The sequence below is a fragment of the Scardinius erythrophthalmus genome (assembly GCF_964197995.2).
Source record: "Scardinius erythrophthalmus genome assembly, chromosome: 1".
Taxonomy (NCBI): Eukaryota; Metazoa; Chordata; class Actinopteri; order Cypriniformes; family Leuciscidae; genus Scardinius; species Scardinius erythrophthalmus.
In genome coordinates this window covers 44,708,091-44,732,774 of record NC_138221.1, presented here as the reverse complement: position 1 = coordinate 44,732,774, position 24,684 = coordinate 44,708,091, and the positions used below count along the sequence as shown (strand labels likewise).

The following is a 24,684-nucleotide window of genomic DNA, read 5'->3' as shown; positions in this document are numbered from 1 at the left end:
CCTTAAATCGCACATTAAAAACATGGAAAAGAAGGGCAGGGAATACAGGTATTTGGCAGGCGCGGAGCAGACGTGTCAAACTGAATTACTGGGGAACAATTGATGGGCTTACAACGGCACAAAATCCGCAGAAAATGAGCCATTTGTTCGTCAAACCCAGTACATAAAACACATAAACAAGACTTACTGGCAAATCAACACTCTCTTAGCCTTTTATTGAATAAAACAGGGGCAGACCATTGTGCAGCAAAACAAAAAAGAGATTCTTGGGCTGCACAATTAATGGAGAAAAAAAATTGCGATTAGGCTAAAGCTGCCGCGATTAACTAAACATGAACAGTGCTGATTACAGTAGTTCTATTTAGATCTACTCCCTGTATAGTTGCAAACTGTATAGTTGCAAGATTGAGTATTGTATTCAATCACACACATTCAAGTAGCATGTGAATGTAATGGCCAATCAGAGGTGTTTATAATACCACAACATAATAAATCCTCTGTAAAAGTGGACTAGTAAGAAGATTCGTTTTTCTGTTCAGCGTGATGATGTTTAATGACCCTGATGGCTTTTGTAGTCCCATTTAGGGTGTGTTCACACTCGCTTGGTTCATTTGATCCGGACCAAAAAAGTCCTGGTCTGCTTAGCGTTCACATTAGCATTTTAACACCGAACCTAAAGATAACATACCTAAAGGCATAGGGATACGTTCACAACCTGATTGGTCGGCTTTCATGACGTATATTTCGAGATGGAACTTACCGAACATCCAAAAAAATGCTGTGTGCTGGGCTAAATGCCCTCGGTGTATGTGTGTAGTATGATATTTTGACCAGCTGAGAACTCATGCAGAGCTTATAAAATGTGTAAAGTCAAAACAGCGGCCAGAATTCCTCCATCACACACAGAAACGAAGATCTGCTGCGAGGAAATGCGGTTCTGATACCTATGTATCGAACTGTGATAGGTAAAATTGCGACTATGACAAGAAAAAACAGGTATGCTTGAGCATTCTGTCCTTTTTATGGTCACCTCGTGACATTATGACCTGCTTTTGGTTCATTTACATGTCTTTGGTCCGTGTAGCATTCATAATGTTAGCTTGTGTTAACCACAGATCTTATTTTAGTTTAGCCAATGACCCATTCAAATATCCCATTAACTTTGGGACGATGGAACCAGAAGTTTAAAAATGCTACCTCGATTCTAGGGTTTATGACCAGCAGACACTCTATGGCACTCAACACGCAAGCTCACACAAATGCTCTCACTACAACCAACAAGGTATGAGATGTAAATACTTTGAGTTTAAAGAGAGTGCAGAAATCAGTGTTGAACTGAGGTGACTGACAGCTTCAGTGATAATAAAAAGGAGTTTGCATTCTGTATAACTTATTGACACATCGAACAACAGTTTGGTTCATCATCAGCAAGCAGCTCTAAGAGATTCTGTTCTCAACAATACAGAAAGAGTATATAAATACACACTCACACTGACATACACGTATAATACCATGCCAGAATGAGGTCGAGGAAATGATGCAGCTCTTCCAGCTGGGTTTTTTGTGGCTATCAAAAATGTAGCATAATCTCTTGGGCTAGAGGACTAGAGTGTTTATTTTACTAGACTGAGACTCACAAGCCAATCCAGACCACACATACTCCACTCTCCTCCACCCCGCACTCACTCACTCCCTCTTTCTAACACACCCTCCTAAATCATTCAGCTATACACTCACAAACACGCAGTCAAACACACGCTAAACCCAGCCAACAATACAGATGAGCGGAGACAATGTGCATGCTCAAAATACAACAGAGCAATGACATCAACGTCTTCAATCCCTTACGTACTAAACATGCAAACACACAAACACCCGAACACACACAGGTGCTTTTGCGGACCACACACTCCAAGCTGGGCTTGCTTCATTAGACTAGTGCCAAGATAAGCACCCAAATTAGGGCCCTCCAAACTACAGGGAAGAGTGAAGGATTTCCCATGCTGTGGTTAGAGCGCTTTCTGAAAAGGAGGGAGCCCATGTACTGTAACGATACTGGAATTCACTTTGCTCATGACAGACAACATCACTTTTAGAGGACCAATGTGCCTTGACACCAAGTAAAGATTGTCATTTTAATCATCTGAGAATATAGGCTACTGCTAAGCACTAATTTGAGTCTTTGGTTTTAAATTTAAATTGTACCTAGCAATTTACTAACCGTTTTATGTGTTCTCATTTATGTCTCTGTGGCGAGCACGACGAGGTCGAGGGCCGTGGGAGGACGGCGCGAGGCCGGTGGCGTGATTGATAATGAGCGACACGTGCGCGACGCACCGGTCTCACATCTCTCACGGAGGAGCGGAAGCATAAAGGAGGAGCGACGACAGTGAAGAGCGAGAGAGGAACAGGCCTGTGTTTTAGTTGATGTTTTGTTTCTGTTTTGTGTGGCCAGCAGTCGTCCGTGAGGGGCTGCTGGCTTTTACTTTCATTTTGTATTTGGTTTATTTTTATTATTAAAATATGTCGAATGTTCGCCGGTTCCCGCCTCCTTCTTCCCATCACAACATACCTCGTTACAGTCTCATGTGTCCCAGAGTAACTTGGGAAATTATGAACAGACACAGACACAGACACAGACACGGCTCCTGTCCAAATGCCACCCTAAGCCCTTGAGATCATTCAAAGTCTATACTTTGTGGACGTTATCCAGCACAAACTGTTATGTAACAGTTTGGTCTCTTTCAAGAAAAGTCAGTTCACTCTGTGGCCATATTTGCAATGCCTCCTTGAGGCTATTTCAAGAATGCAAGACCAAACTCACATATCAAATAACATACTTCACTTAGGCAACAAAACCTGCATAATCTCAAAAATTGTTTCTTATGCTCAAATAGCATTAAAAAGTAGGGCTTCACAATATATAGTTTTAGCATAGATATCACGATGTGTGTCAAGTAGGGATTGTAGTTGAAATGTGATCCATACGGACCAGGTTCAAAATGCAAGTTATTCTCCTTTTGAGTCTATGTTTTTAGGGCTGCACAATTAATCGCAATTTACATGAAATCACTCTTAAACCGATCTGGCTTATCGCGATTATGAAATCGCAAAGGCCTCGATTATGTTTTATGCTCAGCTTGTCATTGATGTACGGCTCTGTAAGCGCTGCTCCACCTGAAAGCACTGTGAGTTTGAGTCACTTATAACGTGCATTTGAAAAAGCAACACACGTCAAACATCTTTCCAAACATGAGAAGCATTTATGAACCTCTTGTCCAACAACAGACAACATTTAATAACATGCTTTTACTCCAAACTCACTTCATAACGACAGATGAGCATCCTTCTGTGCGATGATGTGGCTTCTTACACAGAATAAGGCAGTCGTGTGTTTATTAGTCATTTTTAATAAATCAAAGCGTTTCAAAATCAAATCAAAATAATTATAAGCCAGAATTATAATACCAGTATATCCCTAACTGCAAGAGCACATGTCCCGACTGATCAAGCATAAGAGAGGAGGTCAAAGCACGGGGCCAGGATGACTAAGGAGCAGATGGCAATAAAAGTCTTACTCAAGGTCGCAAGCATAGTATGAAAAACAAATTGTGAATTGAGGAATTTTAAGCAGGGTCTTTCAGTTAATGGTGGACTAGCCTAACTGTAGAGCCGACATCCCTATCAACTCAATAGGCCTTAATTCAACTCCTCTGTTTGCAAAGAGAGAGAGAAAAAAAGATACAGTGGAGTTATGGCTGATTTCTTAGTCTAGTTCAAGTAAATTAGCCAAATACAACACATACAAAAATCACAGTCTTGTAATCATGCTAATAATGAACATGAATTACTGATAAAAATCAACCTCTCAATAAATGTGCTGGATAAAACAAGACTTTGGGTAAAATAGATTCATGAGGAAAACAAATCACTCATCCGCACATGTACTCAATAATATGAAATGTGAGGAAAGGATCATCCAGAGGAAAGGCGACTCACTGTCCCCAAAAAGGGGAAGTCCCTGTTAAAACAGAAGCCATTGGCGCACTTAACACCTCTAAAATGTTTGCCAAGATCCCAGGCGTCTCCTCATAGCCGCTTCCTACACTGGTGCCAGTGGCGTGGCAACACTTCCTATTCCAGACCCTGCTCTACAGGATATCCTGTGTCTCTGGTATCAGCAAACCTCACGTGAGGACCCTTTCCAACCTCAACTACACTCGCAGAGGAACTCGGTGTCTTTGAGTTAATATTTTTCTGTTTTTTTTTACTATGTTTGGAAATGTATGGCAAGTCTATAATGGCCAGTCTTCCTAAATTTAAGTGACTACACTTGTTCAGACTGCATTCTTCATCTAGATTCATTTCCAAACAAGGAGGCGGTATTTATTTGAATATAAAAAGTTTTGCAGTACTAATAAAATTTTAATGGTTCAGTAAAAGCAAAACTCAGTTAAAAATCTTTAATATGCTGTTGTTTACTACCAAAAATTATTTTGACCTTTCCCTCAGTTCGTAAAGACAACTACATTTTTTTTTAAATAAACACAATGGAAATATGAGGCAAGGCACTGCACCCGTATAAATGTTAAAATGCACAGAGTTTTGAAAGCATAGCCATAAACATTATGGTCCGGTTTCGCAGACAGAGCTTAGATTAAGCTAGGATTAGGCCTTAGTTCAGTTAGGACATTTAAGTAGCTTTTATAAATGTGCCTTAGAAAAAAAAGAAAAAAACATTACTGGTGTACATCTTGAGACAAAACAATGGCACTGACATATTTTAATATATGTCAGTTCAAGTTGCTTTCAGTTAAAACAGCTTAAACATTCATAATCTATCTTAAACCTTGTCTGTGAAACTGTGGGTATATGCGTTAATATGAGACTAACATTGTCTATGCAAAATTTTAACAAATTTTTCCAACTCCTACTTCGCTTTATGCATACATCTCTCAAATAATTTTATAAATGGAGACAAATAAAATAAAGAAACCAACATAAAGAAAAATATATCAAAGCACTTTAAAAATTAGCTGCACTGTTTAAAATGGAATATATTTCCCCATCAATTTCCATTGTAAGTGTACAGCATGTTTCTACAAACTAAGGGACGAGTCTATTTTTTGTGGTAAACGACAGCAAGCCACAGATGTTGTCAACAGAGCTTAACTGGTAGTAAACAAGGAACACTCCTTTAAAGCAGCTGTTGTCTTTAAATTGTGGACTGAAATCTAGTGTAGTTCAGCCTTCGCTTCATTGATCAACATCACAGTTTTTTCTTCACTGAATCTATTAGCTCCAGCATGACTGAACAGCAACTATCCATTACTTTGTCTTAACCATGAGGATGTCCTTACAGCACACAATCAAGTAAAGAACTTCCTTGCGCTTTATTCAATAAAGCTTCCAAGACATCAAGACCAGACTACAGGACATAATGATCACAACCGTGAGCAGCACACAGAAACAGCCCAGATAAGAGAATTACTCTCATAGCTCATCTGGGCTCCATTCTCGTCCCCATTAGGAAGGTCTGCTCCATTGTCATGATAATCCACCAAATGGCCTCACTTTTCAAGGTCTGCGGAGTGTCTGAGGCCACACTAGAGTAAAGGAGAATAGAGCAATCATAGATCACATCATAGGACACGTCCGTCAGAACAGCCACTTGCTCAGCCACCTGTTAAGTCTTGCCTTAGTGAGGACATCGACCCCTCGGATCAAACATACTCATCCCTTTTTAAAGGATCATACAGAACTGAATTGATTGTCTGGAGAGTCCAGGATAGTCCAGGAAGTTCTGCTAACTATACAAAGTAACAGCCTCACAGGACTCGCAGGGTCAACTAGGCTCGTTTTTATGATCTGAGATCACACATTAGACAACAAAAAGTAGACAACAAAACACAACAGTGATCAAAGTGTCTTTTTAAATGCTCCACAGGGATGGCAAGTGAGTCTAGTAATAAAAAAACCTCAAATTTAAACAAAGTAATATATTAATTTCATTAAACACACTCTCGGATAAAGACTTGATGCCACAAATCAGACTGGGCTTATGGAAAATGGATCTGCAGACATCTCTTCATGGACCTGTTTTACTTCAACTAACCTAATGCTTACTAACCTCTGCCAATCACAACATCTAGACTTCAGAGCGTTGGTTAAATTTAGTTTCCACTTGCATACACTCTTAAATATAATAGTTTTTTTTTTGTTGCCATCTATAGTTCCATGATGAACCTTTAACGTCAATGGAACATTTCCACTGCACTAAAGGTTCCTTGTAATGTGAAAAGATTATTTAGATTTTTAAATTACTCTTAACACTCAGAAAGAAAAAAAATGGTTCTGTTAAGAACTTATACTGAAAGGTTTTTAAGGAACTCAAAATAGCATAGAAGAGCCATTGCTGTGAAAACTTTATTTTTTTTATTTTTTACAAAACACATTTTAGTCGTCATCATATTAACAAAACCAGTGTAACTGCACTGCAGCCTAACCATGAGTATTCATTTTGGCTAAGTGAGCATGTAACATGTTGTATAGGTAAACTATATTCTTGTACCTCACAACTCATGGATTTCTGAGGTTCAGTGGTTTCTACCTGCAGAAAACAAGCCCCTATTGTAGTTTAAAGACCTGCGATAGAGGAATGCAAAGGATGAAGAAAGCTAAAAGCATTTTTACATGCTTGCCATTATGGGGGCAGGCTGCCATGGCTGGGTTACAACTTGGAGAACTAGTGTCCATGGTGCACTGGGGGCTATAAATCAAGAGTGAGTGAGCCAGCGCAGCGACACTTCTGCTCCAGATTTACACACGCTATCTGGGTTTTTACGAGCGCATTGAGCAAGGAGAGGAGCCTTTGAACTGTTGTGTCATGCCACGAGGTGGTTCAAAGACTCACGGGGGAGATGTGAAGAGGCCCACTGTCATGCACCTTCAAAGATCAGTGGCTCTGTCTGACATGTCCTAACAGATTTTTCGCCTTTCTTCAACGCAGGCCACACAGCCTGTTTGTGCTAATACAACAACACTAACATTTCCTAACACAAATATAAATTGTTTTTTTTCTGTAGCAGTGTCTTTGTGCCTAAGATTTCTTTTGATCAAAGTGGTAGCAATTCGAAGGTCTGTTTTATAGGTGAGCTGCAATGCTCATTTTTTATCTGGGTCTATTAATTTATTTAAAAAAAATACATACATTTTTTTTTATTCATACATATGATGGCTTAAATTGTACATTTCATGTGGTGCAACCCCAATGAACAATGATATTTATAAATGTTGTTTTTTATTCGTAATAAAATCTAAAATCTTACCTTGAAATATGAAAAACATATTTTAAAATAATCATTAAAATGTGTACTCACATGCAATCAAGGTGTAGTTTACTTGATTTTTCATTTTTTCATTTTTAAGTCAATATATATATATTTTTTTTAATGGTATAAAGTTTTTCAAAATCGCATGAAACCAAAAAAAAAAAAAAAAAAAATAATCTAACCACTTGTTTAAAAAAAAGGAATCTTGTCTTTATCTTGGACACTTTTATTTGTCATTGACCCTTATATGTTACAACGTCTCCCTGCAGAGAAACACAAGCCAATAAAAAAACATCCAGGATACATGAAACATCTAAATATATACTGTTTTTTTTTGTTTTTTTTTTAACTTTCCAGCTTTCTCTCATTCTTCTTTCAGCAAGAGGATTTTAAGCCTGGAAAATGTGCTTGCGGCTCTTGAGGTCTGGAATACATATTAGCTGTGAAATCATTTAGTAAATTTTACGTGTGGCGAGTCTTTGAGTAATTGTATACTGATAGCCCACCTCCAGCGTGAAATTTTTAATTCACCTTCATTCGGTCATGCACACAGACAGACAGAGCGCTTATAGAAGATCACATAAACAATTCATAAGTGTGTTCACTTTACATTAATTGTTTCCATTTATTGGACCTGTCAGGTTCATCAAATCATCTCATCTCATTTTATCCATTACTCCTACTCTCCCTCTATTACTACAGGGCTGCAGCATTGGATTAGGATCAGTAGCGGCTCCTGACCGTAAATTTAGGCCAGATTCTGGGTCTTAGGGCTAGTTAATGATAAACATTTAATATTCTAATCGCTGAACACATGCAGAACACTTTTGGCAGATGTTGCGTTATTAAGCCTGAGGGTGGCGCTCTAATGTTGATTGACAGACAGGCTCTAAGTACACACAACACACGCATAGAATGCCATCCTAGAACTGCCTTAATGTAGCATTTGTTACCTCAGAATGATGTTTTAGAGAGTATTACAAATTGTGAGGAATTCCAGCACAAATAGAAAGTCATGTCTATTTGTAACTAGTAAACCTCACTCCTCTGATCTCAATAGGCGCTCTAGCGACAGATGCTACAGGCTGCAGTCTTTAGCCTCCTTGTTAGAGAGCCTGACTCTCACGTCGGAGACCCGGGTTCGAGGCCCGAACGGATTTATACTTTCATTAATTTGATACGCTAGCCTACTCCACATAAGAAGAACAGACTTGCCAGCTAGTTACTGACCAGATGCAGAAGATACAGCTGAAGCGGATTGATATTGTCTTGGTCTGGAGCGAGCAAAGTTTACGCAAGGTAACAACAACGGCAGTTTGAAATCTGCATTACCCTTCGCAAGGAGTTTGATTGACAAGGCGATCTGACCAATCAGAATACGCAGAATCCACCATTTTTTCCGACAAAGCAGTTAGGAGAGTTAGTAGATTAACTTCGGTGGATTTGAACTTGATAAACTGTGTGTACTGACGTCTTTCCGCGGTTGAAACAACATTCCTTCTGATGTCCATTTATGTTCATTTGATCTATAAATGAACTAGAAGGAAGAGATGATCGGTTCACCAGCAGCTTTAACTGACAACTTCTATCTGTCACAACATATTTAAGAGCCACAAAAGGGACCAAATTTAAAAGTTGAGACTTTGTTTCATATCAAAAGTAACCTAGTCTGTCCTGTCTGTCTGCGTTGCCAGTATCCTCTTTGCTCCGCAATGTAATGTACTGCGTGAGTGTACTGCGTGTGAACTTGATGTGTGGTGTGAGAGCGGCATGGCTTGTCGGACATAGCAAAAGTAACTAAAGTGGGCGGGTCTTTGCGAGCACGCTGCAGTTCCATATTTCACCACAGATTTACATCAGATAATTGTGGGGCGCTGTAGAGCTGGGCAGGGCTCAGGCACCCACTGCCCCACTTAGTACATTTACAATTTATTATTGATTCAGCTCTATGTTTTGAATGAATATTTTGTGAGGTATGCAAAAACATGCTTACAATGACTGAGCAGAAGCCTGAGTGGTGATCCTAAAATGACCAGTGCTCATTTACCTGCCTTTTAGCAAATCAGCAGTTCCATCTAACTGTGGACTGGATGTGGATGTGACTTTCCCCCTTCCTGCTATTGGGGTTTGCAGAGCTAATCCAGATGTTATTCCATTCCCTGCAAAACTGCTTATGGGTGACAATGGGTAAAGCAAAGCTGTCATGACTTTATGTGACAAAGGTCCATTCTGGACTTGAGAAGAACCTAAAACACCACCAGCTACTAGTGTAGAAAAAAAAAAAATCATGTTCCAATAGGAAACAAAAAACCTGTGTCTCATCCGCCCACACTGCATGGTCAAGTACAAAACCTTGTCCACTTTTTTCCCGTAAATTTTTTTTTGTCCTGTCTCTCCCTCGGTTTCTCCCGGCAGCCAGAGCCCATTAACGCTGCCCGTTAAATAATGACAGAGACCCAGGCGCCGTGGCTGGCACACTGTCAAAGTGAGGAGAGAAGGCCAGAGCAGCTTGTTTAATTTACCTTCACCCATCTGTCTTTCGCTGCACAGCCCATGAGCAATAGTCACTCGCTTCCCTGTCCACAATGGCACACCTGCAATTCCTACATCAGATACATGCCTAAAAGGAAAACGTCCAACTCTTATCGCAATTATATGTCATAAATGCCAAGCTTTGGTATACATGTAAAAACACAAAGTCAGTGTGTCACGGACTATCAGCACATGTTTCTCCTGAATCATCATCTCTGGTCATTAGAACCGAGCGTGTCCTCGGATTGCATTGCCCAAGGCTGCATGTGATGCCACTCATCTGGCAACTGTGTTCAAAACAAAGATATGTTGCCTAGCTGAAAAGAATGTTTTACAAAGGAAATCGTGACTGATAGGAAATAAACACACCTACTTCCTGCTTTTCTATCTGAAGGTTTAGTCATCAGTGTCTTGTCCTTGTCTGGGGATGTTTTAGTAACATTGTAGACATGTGAGCAAAGCCTGGGTGGCCGTTTCTTTCAAATATACAAATGGATAGGCAGACTCGTGTTCAACAGCTGGATAAAGCACACCAAAACGGGTCTCGAGTTGTGTATTTGAAAATTTGAAACTTATTTTTTTGAAAACAACATTTATGGCGCAATGAAACGCAAGGGACAAAGACATTCACCAGCATGTGTATGGCTGTAGCGGTAGTGCTTTCAAGGGCTTTGCAAACTGTCAAACAGCTAAAGCTAACTAACTAAAGCACCACAGCTACATAATTTAAAAACAAACAAAAAACTGAAAGCTGTCTATCACGATTCACTCCCACAGTCACGAAACAAGCTTCAACTGAGGACTTTTTTTGCAACATAAGTAAGTTGTAAAGCAGTACTACGAATATTGTTGGTAATTGTATAATAAAATACTCGTTCCTCATTTATAAATCAATTTGAATAAACGTGTCTGCTAAATGACTAAATGGGCAGAAGGGGAAATTAATTGAAGGGGAACTGAAAAATAGTATCAATGGTACCGAAATGCTGATTCTAGTCTCATGCCAACAAATGAACACATGTAAAGAATACGTGTGAGCATAAATAGAGACAAAGCCACTGGCGGAATATAGAAGACAGGTTGTCTGTTTACCAAACAGACAGTAAAAGAGCAAACAAAAAAATTAAAATAAAAATTTCCATTTCAAAAAAAGGTTAGCAATTTTCATCACCCTTACATTGCCTGCAATCCTGGTAAAAATTCACTTAAGTCACAAATGCCATTCTCACCTTTTCCACCACAATGCAACGAACTGGAGCACAAAAGAAGCAGGTCTAATGAAGCAGCTCTGCCAGGAGTCTGAGCAGTGTGAGATTCCAAAATTCCTAAATCAAGATGATGAAAAATTGTGACCAGAAAGTAGACAAAATAAGAAAGAAGCCAAAGTACTGTGTTCAGGCCTGAGCACCGGGCAGTGGCAAAGTACTTCTAGGAATTCTGTATGGAAAAACTACAGAAAAAACAACAAGTAAACGGCTGTCAGCTTTTACATGTTGCATAAGTTTTGAACTTATCTCACACGCATGGGCTCAAGGCAAGATTTCTGCTTCTTTTGTCATATGACCGCCTTATTTTCTTTACGATTATCGAGGTCAAAGTCTTTTATTTTCAGCTGTACTTTTTCGGATTTGTCAAAAGATCAGTATCAGAGTGACTCACTCTCAGTATGTGTACATGTACATTGAAAAATGAGCACATGAGAAAATTGTAGTAATGAATTATTATAAGTAACATTAACAATGAAACAGCAAATGATTACACAAAAAACTCAAATATAAATGTCTTAGCCATTGCAACTCCATTTGATCAATCAAATTTATAAGTTTTCTCTGGGTGACTATATTAAGAGCTTTTTTACTGTAGAAAAAAAATCATTCTCTCATTGTAAGCATCAAAATGTGTTTGTCTATATGTATCTGTCACTGTATTGACACCCTACTACAGCATCTCTCATTGTTTATATATATAGGCTATATGATACTGATATTGATTGATGTAAAATTATTTGTAAGTTTGCAACTCAGAATTCTTCTTTGCATGAAATATCCTACACATAAACACTGATGAGCGCACATACATAGAGCACATCTATCACGCATCTATCTTCCTAGACTTGCCTATAGCTCAAACAGTAGAGCGTTGGCGCTTGGCCAAGGTCATGGGTTCGATTCCCAGAGAAAGCAAGAATTGATAAGAAAGTAAATCTGTACCTTGAAATGCAATGTAAGTCGCTTTGGATAAAAGCGTCTGCCAAATGTATAAATGTAAATGTAACATCAAATATGGTAAATGGAAGCTAAAACATGCATGCTTGGCATACAAGAATCAATAAGGTTTGTTTTTCATGAGTCAAACACACCTTTTGTTTGAGCTTCTGTTTAACACATCTGATATGCTCTGTGTATAGGCTATGCATTCACCAATATTTATACACTGCAAGATGTACATATACAAAATTTTGCGATAAACGGAAAGATGTTTTATTATTATAAGTTTATGAACATTTCCATTAACCCTATTATACAACATTCCTCCATAATAAAGTAACCATAAAATCAATTTGACAATTCTTTATTATAATTGATTTATTTATTATAAATTATTTGTGTATATCTTTTTTTTAATACATGTGCCCTCGTAATCTTTCTTCAAAATCGCTTCCCCTCATCCTGACTTTAACACAGGACTTTAGTCCCGATTTCTACTGACTTTTCTTATAGTGTAGGTAAATAAAAACCTAAAATATAATCTGTTAATCATTCAAAGCAACCATGTTCTTTATGAATTCTTTATCGATTCTTGTGGATCATTTCTGCATTTAGTTTAAAAATGTTGATTACATAGTCTTTAAATGGATGGGCAATCTTCATTTGTGTTCCAAAAAATGAACAAATGTCTTATGGGTTGGAAACGACATGAGGTTGAGTAAATGAAAGAATTTTCATTTTTGTGTGAACTAAAGACAGGGATCCAAAATACCTAATCATCTGTTTCATCAATAAACAATATTGCAGACAATTTGAAATGATAAATGAGAGAGAACGCTAAAATCAATCCACTGGAGAGAGAGAGGGAGGTAAAATAGAGAAATGGAAAGAGGAGCGGCACGGTCATATCCAGCAGTGTGAAAAAGCAGATTTCTGAAAAAATGGCAAGGACGACAGCATTGGATAGCACCCTGATTCAGTCAGCTTTGTGTTCCCCTACCTGCTATTTTGGAACAACAGAGGACATTAGAGAGCCCTGGTGAAAGGTTAGAGACAAACACAACAGGAGGTACTGTAATACCTTGAGCACGCTTTCATGAACGGAAAAATCAAAATGTCAAGCTTTGTGGCATACGTCTCTGCAGACGACAAGCATGAAAGTGGCAGTGCTTTGAGGAAGCAAATATCGTACCCATTCCTCTTTCTATTGCAGACAGATGGTCGAGAAACTTCCCATTTAACTGCGAAAACAGAACTAACCGAAAACACTTCGCTTCTTGCACCATACGCTGAATAGTTTCAATGCATCACAAGCATGACTCATTTCATCCTTATACTATTGCCGTTAATCGAACAGTACACAAAGTGCTAGTACTCCATATTGCAAAATTCCTGTCTGGGCAATGGGGCAGGGCTACACGTATCGCTCCGCCCAAATCCAATTTCAGTGGTTTAATAATAGATCAAATCTTATTGACAAAGACGCTTGAAGCCTGAGAATACGCATTCCTTTGTGTATGATTTTGTGAATGATTTGGCCATATTACAGAAATATTAAGTGCTAACTCTAGAATCGTATCTTATTATGTTTAGTAACTATGGTCATTTTAGTTAGGATACATTGGCTAAGGTTTTATTGTACTTAAGACACAGAATAGTTATTGTTTAAAAAACAAATGCTTTCATGATGGCACCTCCAGGTTCTTCAGGCTTAATAGAGCGGTTTCATTAGCACTTGAATCATTTGTCTTCTTCATATTTCCATCAGGATTGGTGGTTCAGCGCAAAGTCTGGATTTTGGCGCAAATGATCATAATTCACTGATGTATTTCTGATGATTTTACATTTTAAAGCACAACCATTTTTTTTTTTTTTTAAATAATATGATTTGTTTAATGCTTCACTTGCATTACTTTGTGCAAAGTGTTAATAAACTGTTTTCATGGCAAACTCATGTTTCCTTGTTGACCTCCTAATAAAATATCTGGGTGTATATACTGGTTCTGTATGTTATAGTTTTTAAAGTTTCCTATTTTATAGTAAATACGTGTCAATGGGTTAACATGTACATAGGCCCTATGTGGCATCAGGTATTAAAAATCCAAATATGTTATATAACCTGCTTATGTATGAGATGAAATTACCAATTAGTTTCAATCACCAACACTCAGTCATATAGCTGCTAGCAAATAAAATAAAATAAAAAAATCACTTGGAGCTGTAAATCTGTGCAATATTGGTTATGTGAAGATTTTAAGAAGGTGAGTGAAAGAGACTTCTACTGTGATTAATACTTTTTTTATTTATCAAGTGATGATTATAATTAACTAAACAAAAGCTAAAATGGGTATTCAGTAAAAAGTCTAGGCCTATAGTTCTATTTTACAATGATTCTTGTGGATTATTTTTAAACGAGCCATAAAACCAGTTAATTTGTAGGCTACATAAATATAAAATTAAAAAATAAATAACAATGCCCAGATAACTGATATGAACATATATTGCTTAAAGAGACAGTTCACCCAAAACTGAAAATTTAACACAAAAGAAGATATTTTGAAAAGTATGGGTAACCAAACAGTTGATGGACCCCATTGACTTCCATAGTAGGGAAGAAAAATACTATGGAAGTCAATGGTGTCATTACCCATCAACTGTTTGGTTACTGACAATCATCAAAATATCTTCTTTTGTGTTCAGCAGAAGAAAGAAATTCATACAGGTTTTGAACAATTTGAGGGTGAGTAAATGATGATAGAATTTTCATATTTGGGTGAACAATCCCTTTGATTTAAAATTTTGGGTGAACTATCCATTTAAATCGCAGCTTCGGGATGGTGAACAGATACTTTGCTCAGTATTCAGATGTTTATATTGCATGTTGACCCAAATGCTCTAAAACAGTAGCCTATTTCAACTGAGTTCATCCAAGCAGGAAATTACTTATATAGAGGCATTTGTTGCTTTTGTTTGTAGAACGAAGTGACCCAGTTAAATACAATTGCATCATGCTCAACATGTTCTCATGTCTATATGGGCAAATATATATAACATGAATAAGATTTTTAAAAGCCAAAGATAATATACTGTCTGAATAAAGTCGACCCACGACGAAATTCAATTCAATGTTGGACGCTCGGATAGTGCAGCGTATCCGCGCTTTGCATGAAATACTTGCAGCAAAAGCTCTCAATGACACATTGCTCATTCAGGTAAGAGAACAATACAGCGCATTTTATTACGTAGCAGCCGCAGACCGGTCATTATTACCCCCGTGTGCGGTTTCGATCAAACTCAACGGGCTGCTTTACAGTTAAGTAGCACACCGCATCTGAGCGCCGAAGGACGCGCCTATTCACTGCTCCACATCTGTCAAGACGCTATTAATGTGGCTACCTGTCAGCCAAGCAATTGTATTGTCACGTAAATATAGAGCGCCAATACCTGTTGACTCCTCCTACCGCTGTGTTGGTTGGTGGAAGTTGAACCCAGAGACGCTTTAAATTCTCTCCCAAATGTCGTTCTTCTTCTCAGCCGGTGAGCTGTTCTGCTGAACGTGTAGAGGAATTTCGTTTCGGCGGGTGGTAGTGTCCGCACCGACAGTTCAAAGAAGCGAGAGAACTGATGTACCCTACATTCGCAGGGCGGCAGAGGAATGATGCACTGCAAGTAACTGACAAGCAGCCATTGCGGTCACGTGTGAGCTGTTGAAACCGAACACCGGCCAGCCTCCGCCGCCGTCTCCTCCCATTCTCCGCTTCCGCGGTGTCACTTCAGGGCACGATACCACTGAACACAAGCTCAGCTGGTGCTCGCCTTTATGTAACCACTGCGCGTTATGCAGGAAGTTTTAATGCCTTTGCATTAGGACAAAGCTGTGTTTCAGGTCGCTAAAAATTAAAAAGGTGTTTCAGGATCCATTTGAGGTTCTTCACGCCGGCAGAACCCAAAGACATATTTGGCATGTTCCTGACAAATTGAGGAAGGTTCGGTACACTAGAACCGCCAAACATTTTGCATTTAAATTGAACAATTTGTTGTTGTTGTGGGTTTGGGAATGAGTGAATGGTGAGGAAAACTTGTACAAAAACCATCACACCTATGCTATGATGATTATCAATTAATGAAAATTAGCATGCAAACTTGATTGAAGAGATTTGTCTCAGGTTTATCAGTGGTAAATTTAGCAATGGTTCTCAGCCGGGGACCAGGACCCATTTGAGGGCCTTAGCAAACTTCCAAGGGGGCCTCAAGATGACTTTAAGAAGTCAAAACTCAAGATGTTTCTTATTTTAATTCACCCTCTCAACAACAGTCTTGGAAAAAGTCTAATTTTAAAAGTGTGATTTCTGAAGAAGTCATGTAACTTAATAAAATGAAGTAATAAATTATCAGTTAAACATTTTTATTATTAATTTACATTTTTCCCTAGATATGCCAAGCTCTACATTATTTTAGGGGGTAGAATTCTTAGTCCTTGTATCCTGCAGTAAATCATGAACAACAGGAAAAGTCATGGGGCCTTTGAGTATTGTTGTTGACAAAATGTTGAGAAACACTGGTTTATTTCACATAACGATCTTAATCTGAGTAATTTCTTATTGTGATTTCTGGGAATAATCAGACTTTTAGTGTATATTTATGTAGCCAATAAATTGTCTACACAGAGAATTTAAATTAAGTGATGCAGCACCAACATATATCAAATATCATATACTATAAATCATGTTGCATGTCTCCAGTTGCTTTTTTCATGTATGTTTAAAATAAAATAAAATGTATTTACAAAAATAATATGTGAATTGATTACTATGATTTTTCCTCATATTTAAATATCTGCTGGCCAGTGCATCAAAAGAAGCTCATCTAAACTCTTGTAAACTCCTATCTGTCTAAAAAAAAATGGTATTGTTAAAAAAAACAGTGATGTTTTGATGGAAAAGGGGTATGAGGAATGTACAAAATGTAATCAATAAGATCCTACAAGAACTCTTGACGATCATCCAGTTGCCACAAATCATAAAGGAAAGGCTTTGAGGTGCTTCAAATATATATGCTGAAGTTTTTTGAGTGCACAGTAGAATATTTGAGACCTCTTTGAGTGCCTAGAGTTTCTGCCAGTGTGTCAGTCTGAAAACCCCAGAAAGTACCTTTTCATTTTTACAGTGTACAATATTGATGTTAAAGGTTCCAGAAGGCTTTAAGCAACATTTGCATTGCTGTCCATTGTGGTCTCAGAACAGATGTGTCAACATCGTGATGTGCACTGTGTGAAAAACAGCTGCAAGCACCATTGATCTTGTGATGATGCCTTGAATTTACACAAGCGCTGAGCATCCACACTCTTAAGACCTTTTACCACTTTACTGTGACGACAAGGACACTGTTTCTCTGTTGCAAAAGCTCTTCCTTTGCAACCATGCATTTAAAACAGAAGAGAAGCCATCCGCATGAAACACTAATATCAGATCTTTGGGCCCAGTAGGTTGGAAGACCATTTTAAACAACCTAAACCATGTGAGACCAGCACAGAACTGTTGAATCTATTTTTCTCTCAACAGGGAGGTGTCGTCAGTTTGTCTGCCCTCATCTTGTTTACGTGAGCTAATTCTAGGAGCAGCCTTTGCCTCTATTCGTTTGCTACCCATCATACAATATGACTGCCCGCTCTGAGTGTCCCCTCTTGGGATCCCTCAGTGTGTGTTTGCAAATAGTACAACTGCTGAAAGAATGCCAAGACCTTTTGCCTATATGGCCCATCACCTTGCAAATGAGGGAACGTCCCATTAACAGAAGAGAAAAATAAACTATCCTTTAGATGGAGTCATGTCACATGTGGTTTGCTTGGCCTACGGGCTTCAAATGACTCATAATCCCCTTCTTAAAAAAGAAAATACAATGTGAGATTTGAAGGGAAATCTCTTTTTTCTTGGTTCTATATTTAGAAACGCATGCCTAAGATTTCAGAGTGCTCATAATCAGATCAATCTCAATCTCAATGCCTAAGATCTCAGAGTGCTCATAATCAGATCAATTTCAATCTCAATGCCTAAGATTTCAGAGTGCTCATAATCAGATCAATTTTATAGGAAAATATAGAGAAAAAATGGATTTTACCTAGTTTTGACAAAGTCTTTTCCTGATCATGCAAACATGGTTATGGTCTTGGTTTGATGTTTTGCAGTTTTCATTGCTGTGTTGCTTCATGTTGTGAATCCTAAAGAGCAGTGTTTCTCAACTCCATTCCCAGGGACCCACCTCCCAGAATGTTTGAGATGTCTCACACATTAAAGTACCTGATTCAGCTGATCAGCTGCTTAGTGTCCCCATTACTGGAGCTGAGAAGCACTGGTATAATGGAACCGATGAAGCCTAGGTGAAGGGGACTGTTTAAAATAGGTGTCTTCAATCTTTTCAGCCCAAAGACCCAGAGCAGGGACCCCCTGTTACAGAAAACTGAGTTTTGCTTTTTAAACCTACAAACGTGCATACAGTAGTGGCCAAAAGTGATGTGCAGAGGGGATATTTTTACAATATATTTTTAATGACATTTCAGGGTCTATTAAACAGTCAAGTCATTTGGGAACAAGTATGTACTAAACTTGTTTAAGGTGTTAAAATTACTAACTTATTGGGCCAGAAAGGCAAACTCCACCATTGGATTTTATTGTATAATGCAAAAAAGGCATAGAAAAACAAAAAGCTCATGAAATAGCACATACATTGACTACAGTGTAATTACTTATTAATATTTTGTTGGTTCTCCCTTGTTTTTGATCATAGCAGCCACTGTCCTGGGCATTGACACACTCAACTTTTTGACATGCTTAACTTTTTTCCAATCCTCCTTAAGTTCTTCCCAAAGTTGAGCTTCATCGGAGGACCTGCAGGACTTATCACAATTCAGGTTTATGATTTCCCAAAGCTTTTCAATGGCTTTAAGGTCGGGGGACTGAGGAGGCCACTTAAAGACTTCAAAATGCTGAGCATGCCATGAACTCTTTCATTGCACTGCAACTTTTTTGAATGTCCAGTATGTTTGGGATTGTTATCATGTTGCAAAATACACATTTGATCTCTAAAATGATCTTCCATTCTTGGCTACATTGAGTTCAACAGGATTTCCAAACTCTGTAGATCCTTCCAACACCTGCTGCATGCCTCCCCAATGCCATTATGTTTCTGCTGCTTAATAGTGTCATGCATGCATTTGTTGCATTACATGCATTACATGCAACACTGCATTACAGTTCAAGATGAAATTGGAGGTTGGAGGTCTCACCCAGGTCTTTAGAAGCTGTTTTGAGGTGGTTCCACATTCAAGTGATTTTCATCCTCCTGTCAAAATGCTCACTAGTCCAGCCACAGCACTTTACATTCTGAATGGCAGTGATCTCACTGGACATTGTAACCATTCACATATCTATGTGTATGAATGAAGGTTTGAAAGAACAGCCTTCATACAATTGATAAGAGTGTTACATTGAAATGATCTGCACAATGGAAGCCCTGGTCGGATTTTGGCTGATATTTCTGCCTGAATCTGTTTAACATACAGTATAAGAATCATGAAATTAAGTGATCAGGGTTTCCTTACCACACCCCTGGAATGAAATATACCAGGCCTACTTGGGTTGAGTGAACGTGTCATTTTGTGTCACTGTTTAATTGCATACGGTTTAAATTGCATGGCTTTTGTATCGCATTTAGAGTGAACACCTAAAACCCCTTTGTGTTTTGATGGGTCACAAGACTTGACCAGAGGAAATGAGCTGGGAACGCAAGCCTGTGAAGATCCTATCAGAGGGTGGGAAAGAACTAGCGCCATTTAGCATCCCACCACTTCAAAGACGACTGATCCACACACGCATGGGTACGCAAAGACAGGCAAGGATAGTCACAGATCCCCAAACGAGTATAGTCTTCTCTGCCACCCTCGCACCATCTCATCTCGAGCCTTCAAAAAGCTAACAGTTCAATTTTCTCAAATGCACTCTTTGAAAACTTCCAGCCCTGGACAGCAAAATCTGCTTCATGGGGTTTAGCCTGTCTGAAAACATGTGGTAAGCCTTGTGGAATGTTTTAAATGACTCCCAGATGCAGGCAGTGAACGTGCTTAACCCTTTAGCATCTATAAGCTGAGCAGTCAGGTTTACTTTTATTTTAAGTGGGTGTGTTATTGTGCTTTTATATCTCCTTTATTTTCCTTGCCAACCACCGGAGATCAAGCTATCTATCTATCTATCTATCTATCTATCTATCTATCTATCTATCTATCTATCTATCTATCTATCTATCTATCTATCTATCTATCTATCTATCTATCTATCTATCTATCTATCTATCTATCTATCTATCTATTGATTGAAATGTTCTTTCAAGTCAATTTAATTTAAACAATCGTGTTTGAACAACAAACCCGATACAATGGTATTAAATCAAACTGAATTGTTTGAATAAAATGAACCGCATCAAAACAATCATTTTTATGAGTGTACAGTCCGACGTGCTTATTCAAAAAAGTAGTGTTAAATATTAAAATTAGGCCTATTCTTTCAAGGCATACAGACTTAGAAATGCATGTTGAGTCATCGTAATACTTAACATTTGTAACAGCACAGTGTTGTTATTGAGTTTTATGACAATAATTATTCCTCTTTTATAAGACTATTTGTGCAATTTATTAGCTTTCAAACATGTCTACAGTTGTTTTATTGGAGTATCAACACCCTTAATGTGTGAGTAGAGCTCAAGTATGGTGCATGCCTAGGTTCAGAGAGAGGAAGTCTTGTGTTTGTGAATCTGCTGCTTGGGAGGGCGATCATATCGAAATGACTGATATCCTTTAAAGAAATGAACTCGGTCGCCCTTTCTCTCACCAACCCTCCACCTCCCTCCCCTTCTGCACTCATTCGCCTGCCAGAACAAAGCCAGGGAAAGAAGCCCATTAGGCAGACTGATAACAATAGACAGTACTAAGTGAGTGGGGGAAAAGTAAAGGGAAAAAAGACATAATGTAGGTCCGAGGTAATGCCATAAGATGGGACAAGTAGAATTACTTCTATACTACAGTATTTCAAGAAGAGCAAGAAGTAGGGCAGTCGATCTAACATAAAAGTTTTTGTTTATATGATGTATGTGTATATATACATATATATGTGTGTGTGTGTGTGTGTGTGTGTGTGTGTGTGTGTGTGTGTGTGTGTGTGTGCGTGCGTGCGTGCGTGCGTGTGTGTGTGTGTGTGTGTGTGTGTGTGTGTGTATATATATATATGCTGTGTATATATATATATACACACACACACACACACACACACACACACACACACACATATATTTATATATACAGCATATCCATACATATATGGGTGCACACACACACACACACACACGCACACACACAATATATATATATATATATATATATATATATATATATATATATATATATATATATATATATATATATATATAACAAAAACTTTTATGTTAGATGCGATTAATCGTGATTAATCGACTTGACAGCACTAAATAATAATAATAATAATAATAATAAGTATCTATCTAAACTATAATAATAATATCTAAACTAAAATAATAATAACTATAGGTATAATAATCATCACAATCATCTATCTAAAAATAACTAAATAATTAATATCTAAATAACTATCTATCTAAACTAACTATATCTTAACTATCTAAATATAGCCTACTATATAAAAGTATAATCAAATGTTTTTGTCATGATCAAAGTTTTTCTAAATGTTTCCAGCAAGGCTACTGTATAGGTACAGTTTGACAGACACAAGCTCTCAATCCATCCTCTCTTCTCAGGGAAACTAATCTGTTGAAATATATCCACATTAGGCTCTGAGGCTCTGAGTGAATGGCACCATGAGCCGATGGAGAGGACAGAGCTCAGTGATGACAGGGATAATGAGGGTGATGAAAGTGCAGACAGGGCACACATGGAAGACAGACAGATGAATTATTCACCTCAGTTACCACTTCCTACCTTGTCTTCTTCATGTGCCCTTTGAACATCCACTGACCCACATTCATGTACTGAATCAAGGCATTGTCATTATTTATCCGATTCATATTCATAACTTTTTTGTCAACACTCAAAAAACCAAACCTCTCCTTGTTTATTTTTCATTGGAAACAATATCATAGATACACGACAATGCCGCTAGTATTCAATCACCAGTCACAACAGGCCCAAAAAAGAAGCTGCCTTCTCCAATTGGAGCGTAACAAAGCCTCTCTGCTTGTACACAAACACACATTCACAAGCTCAATAAAACCAAACAACTCTGTAAACTGCAATTAAAATCCTGGGCACTAATTAGGTGGAAATGGATGCTTGTTAAAAGACAGCAAGTTAAGGGAAGTGGACTCAACATGGCGAATATTTTATTTACCCCCTGTACACTTCTGCTAATTTTTGTCACTGGTTTTCTTGACACATTGACAACTGATACGCTTTACAAACATGCATTCGGAGAACATGTCAAACAGCCGTTCTTGGTTTTCATGCGTGAACCATGTGACGTGGATAATCTGCTGATCCGTTTTTTTTAATTGGTTATTGATCACATCATTGAGCCTTAGAGAAGAAGACTTTTGCTGCCTCAATTACAGCACAGAGAGAGATCACTTGGCAGTTTTTGGTCTACGTAGGTTCAGTTGATGCATGGCAAATTTACAAATATTAGTACATGACAGCAATAACGTGTAACAGTAATACAATACCCTAAAAAAAGGTACCACAGTAATACCATGTTGTTTATTATTTATGCTTTGCCAGACACTTTTATCCACACCAACTTTGCATTTAAGGTATACATAATCGAACCCATGACCTTGGCGTTGATAACACCATGCTCTACTGTTTGAGATACAGGATTGGCTTTTCGACATGTTACCACGGACATCTAACACGCTAATACTGTGTTCTTTGATGTACTGTGGTAGTACCAAATGTTGAAGTACCATATAGCAATCATTTAGAACCATTATGTATGTCATAGTACATAACTGTACCATAGTAAGGCCATATTAGCTCTGTAGTACATAAGTGATACTGTGGGAGATGAGGTGAAGTCTGTGTACATGCTGCTTTCACTCTCGTTTTCTCCTGTTGTTTTAATTCATTAGGTGAGTGAATTTGTGTTTTCTCTCTGGGTATGTTGCAAAACATTCATATTTTTCAGATATGGAGCCATTTTGGACTAAAATAAAATAGAAATGTTGCGTACTACTGATATATGATAATCGGTTTGTTTTAAATTGCAAAAACAAGAAGAAAGAATTAAGTCACACAACAAATCTGTTTTTTTTTATGTCTTTCACTCTCTACATAAAGATGTTCTCACATAGTCCTGCATCTACTCTTTTTCCTTTTCCTGAAAGAGTCCTCCTGTGTCCATTTTAGGACACGGAGCCCACTGGTGCGTGAAGGCTAGCTGTCGCTTCACATTACAGTGAGCAGGCATTGGGCACTCGGCCCTCGCGAGCAGGAGCCCCTCGCAAAACATACATCCTCTCCTCCAGAACTCTAGAAAATGTATCTAAACTGTAACACTCCAGACTTTTTCTTAAAATAGCACACCACCTACAAGCGCCATTACTGTAATATTTATTCGAGATTTGATCTGATTTCTTCTTACCTGAAGAAGGAGTGACACTGTTAAGTCTTCATAAAGATTCATATATCCACATTACATGTTACATATGCAGATTTCACAGATCTACAAAAGCAAAACACGGCCGACTCGATATGAAGAGGCAGGTCACTGGGTAACATTCACCCGCTAGAACATGCCACCGCAAAACTAAACTGAAAAACACAAGCGCACACGTACACACAAATGTGCTCAAAACCTCAGCCCACTTCTCACTGTCTCTCACGCAATGCTCCTCGCCAAGGGCTTCCTGTTCCTCTTGCTGTTGTTTATTTGGTGCCCAAGCACTACCATCAACACCCTCTCAAATGAGAAGTGAAACCGGGGTCACCTAAGGCCATTCTAGGAGCACAGATATCTATGCCCACAAAGACTTTGTTTAAATAAAAGGATGTGAATCTGACCCATAGTTTCAGATTTCTGTACTAACAAGTTGAATTATGTAACACAATGTAGCTTTATCAGAACTAGAATGAACATTACACACGTGCATTAAGCATTAGCACTGTGTCTCATGAGATGCAAATGTGTCTTGAAGACCTGTTGAAATCGCTTGACAAGTCTTTCTTTCCTGTGTTGATGTACTTCCTGTTGAATCAGGGAGTTCTGGTGACATTGAAGGGCTTGACACCTTTGTTTATCATGATTATCGTCCCAGGGAGCGGTTGATTGGACAAAAATCTGGATAAATCATCAATATTTTAAAATTTGCTCAAAGAAAAAGACTGCAAATTTTATGTGCTAAAAGTGACATTTGTCAGTGTTAAGGTGCTAGCATATAGTTTAGCCTCAAAGCTCTACAATAACAGGAAAACAAAGGAAAACAACAAAGACAGTAGCTAATCTGAACACAGTAACAAAAAGAGTTCATTTTACATTGAAACAATAACATACACTACCGTTCAAAAGTTTGGGGTCAGTACT

At 38.3% G+C, this 24,684-nt stretch overlaps 1 protein-coding gene across 2 annotated transcripts in view; it reads right to left on the bottom strand.

The window, feature by feature from the left end:
* Positions 1–23,977, bottom strand: part of rarab (retinoic acid receptor, alpha b) — a 117,926-nt gene extending 93,949 nt beyond the window's left edge. Inside the window, exon 1 of one of the 2 annotated variants that reach the window (XM_081363064.1) lies at positions 23,746–23,977. The gene's annotated coding sequence lies outside the window, so the exon portion shown is untranslated. Of the gene's footprint in view, positions 1–15,514; positions 15,797–23,745 lie in introns of those variants that run through there. The other variant, XM_081363063.1, reaches the window with a different exon arrangement.
* Positions 23,978–24,684: the final 707 nt, after the last annotated feature.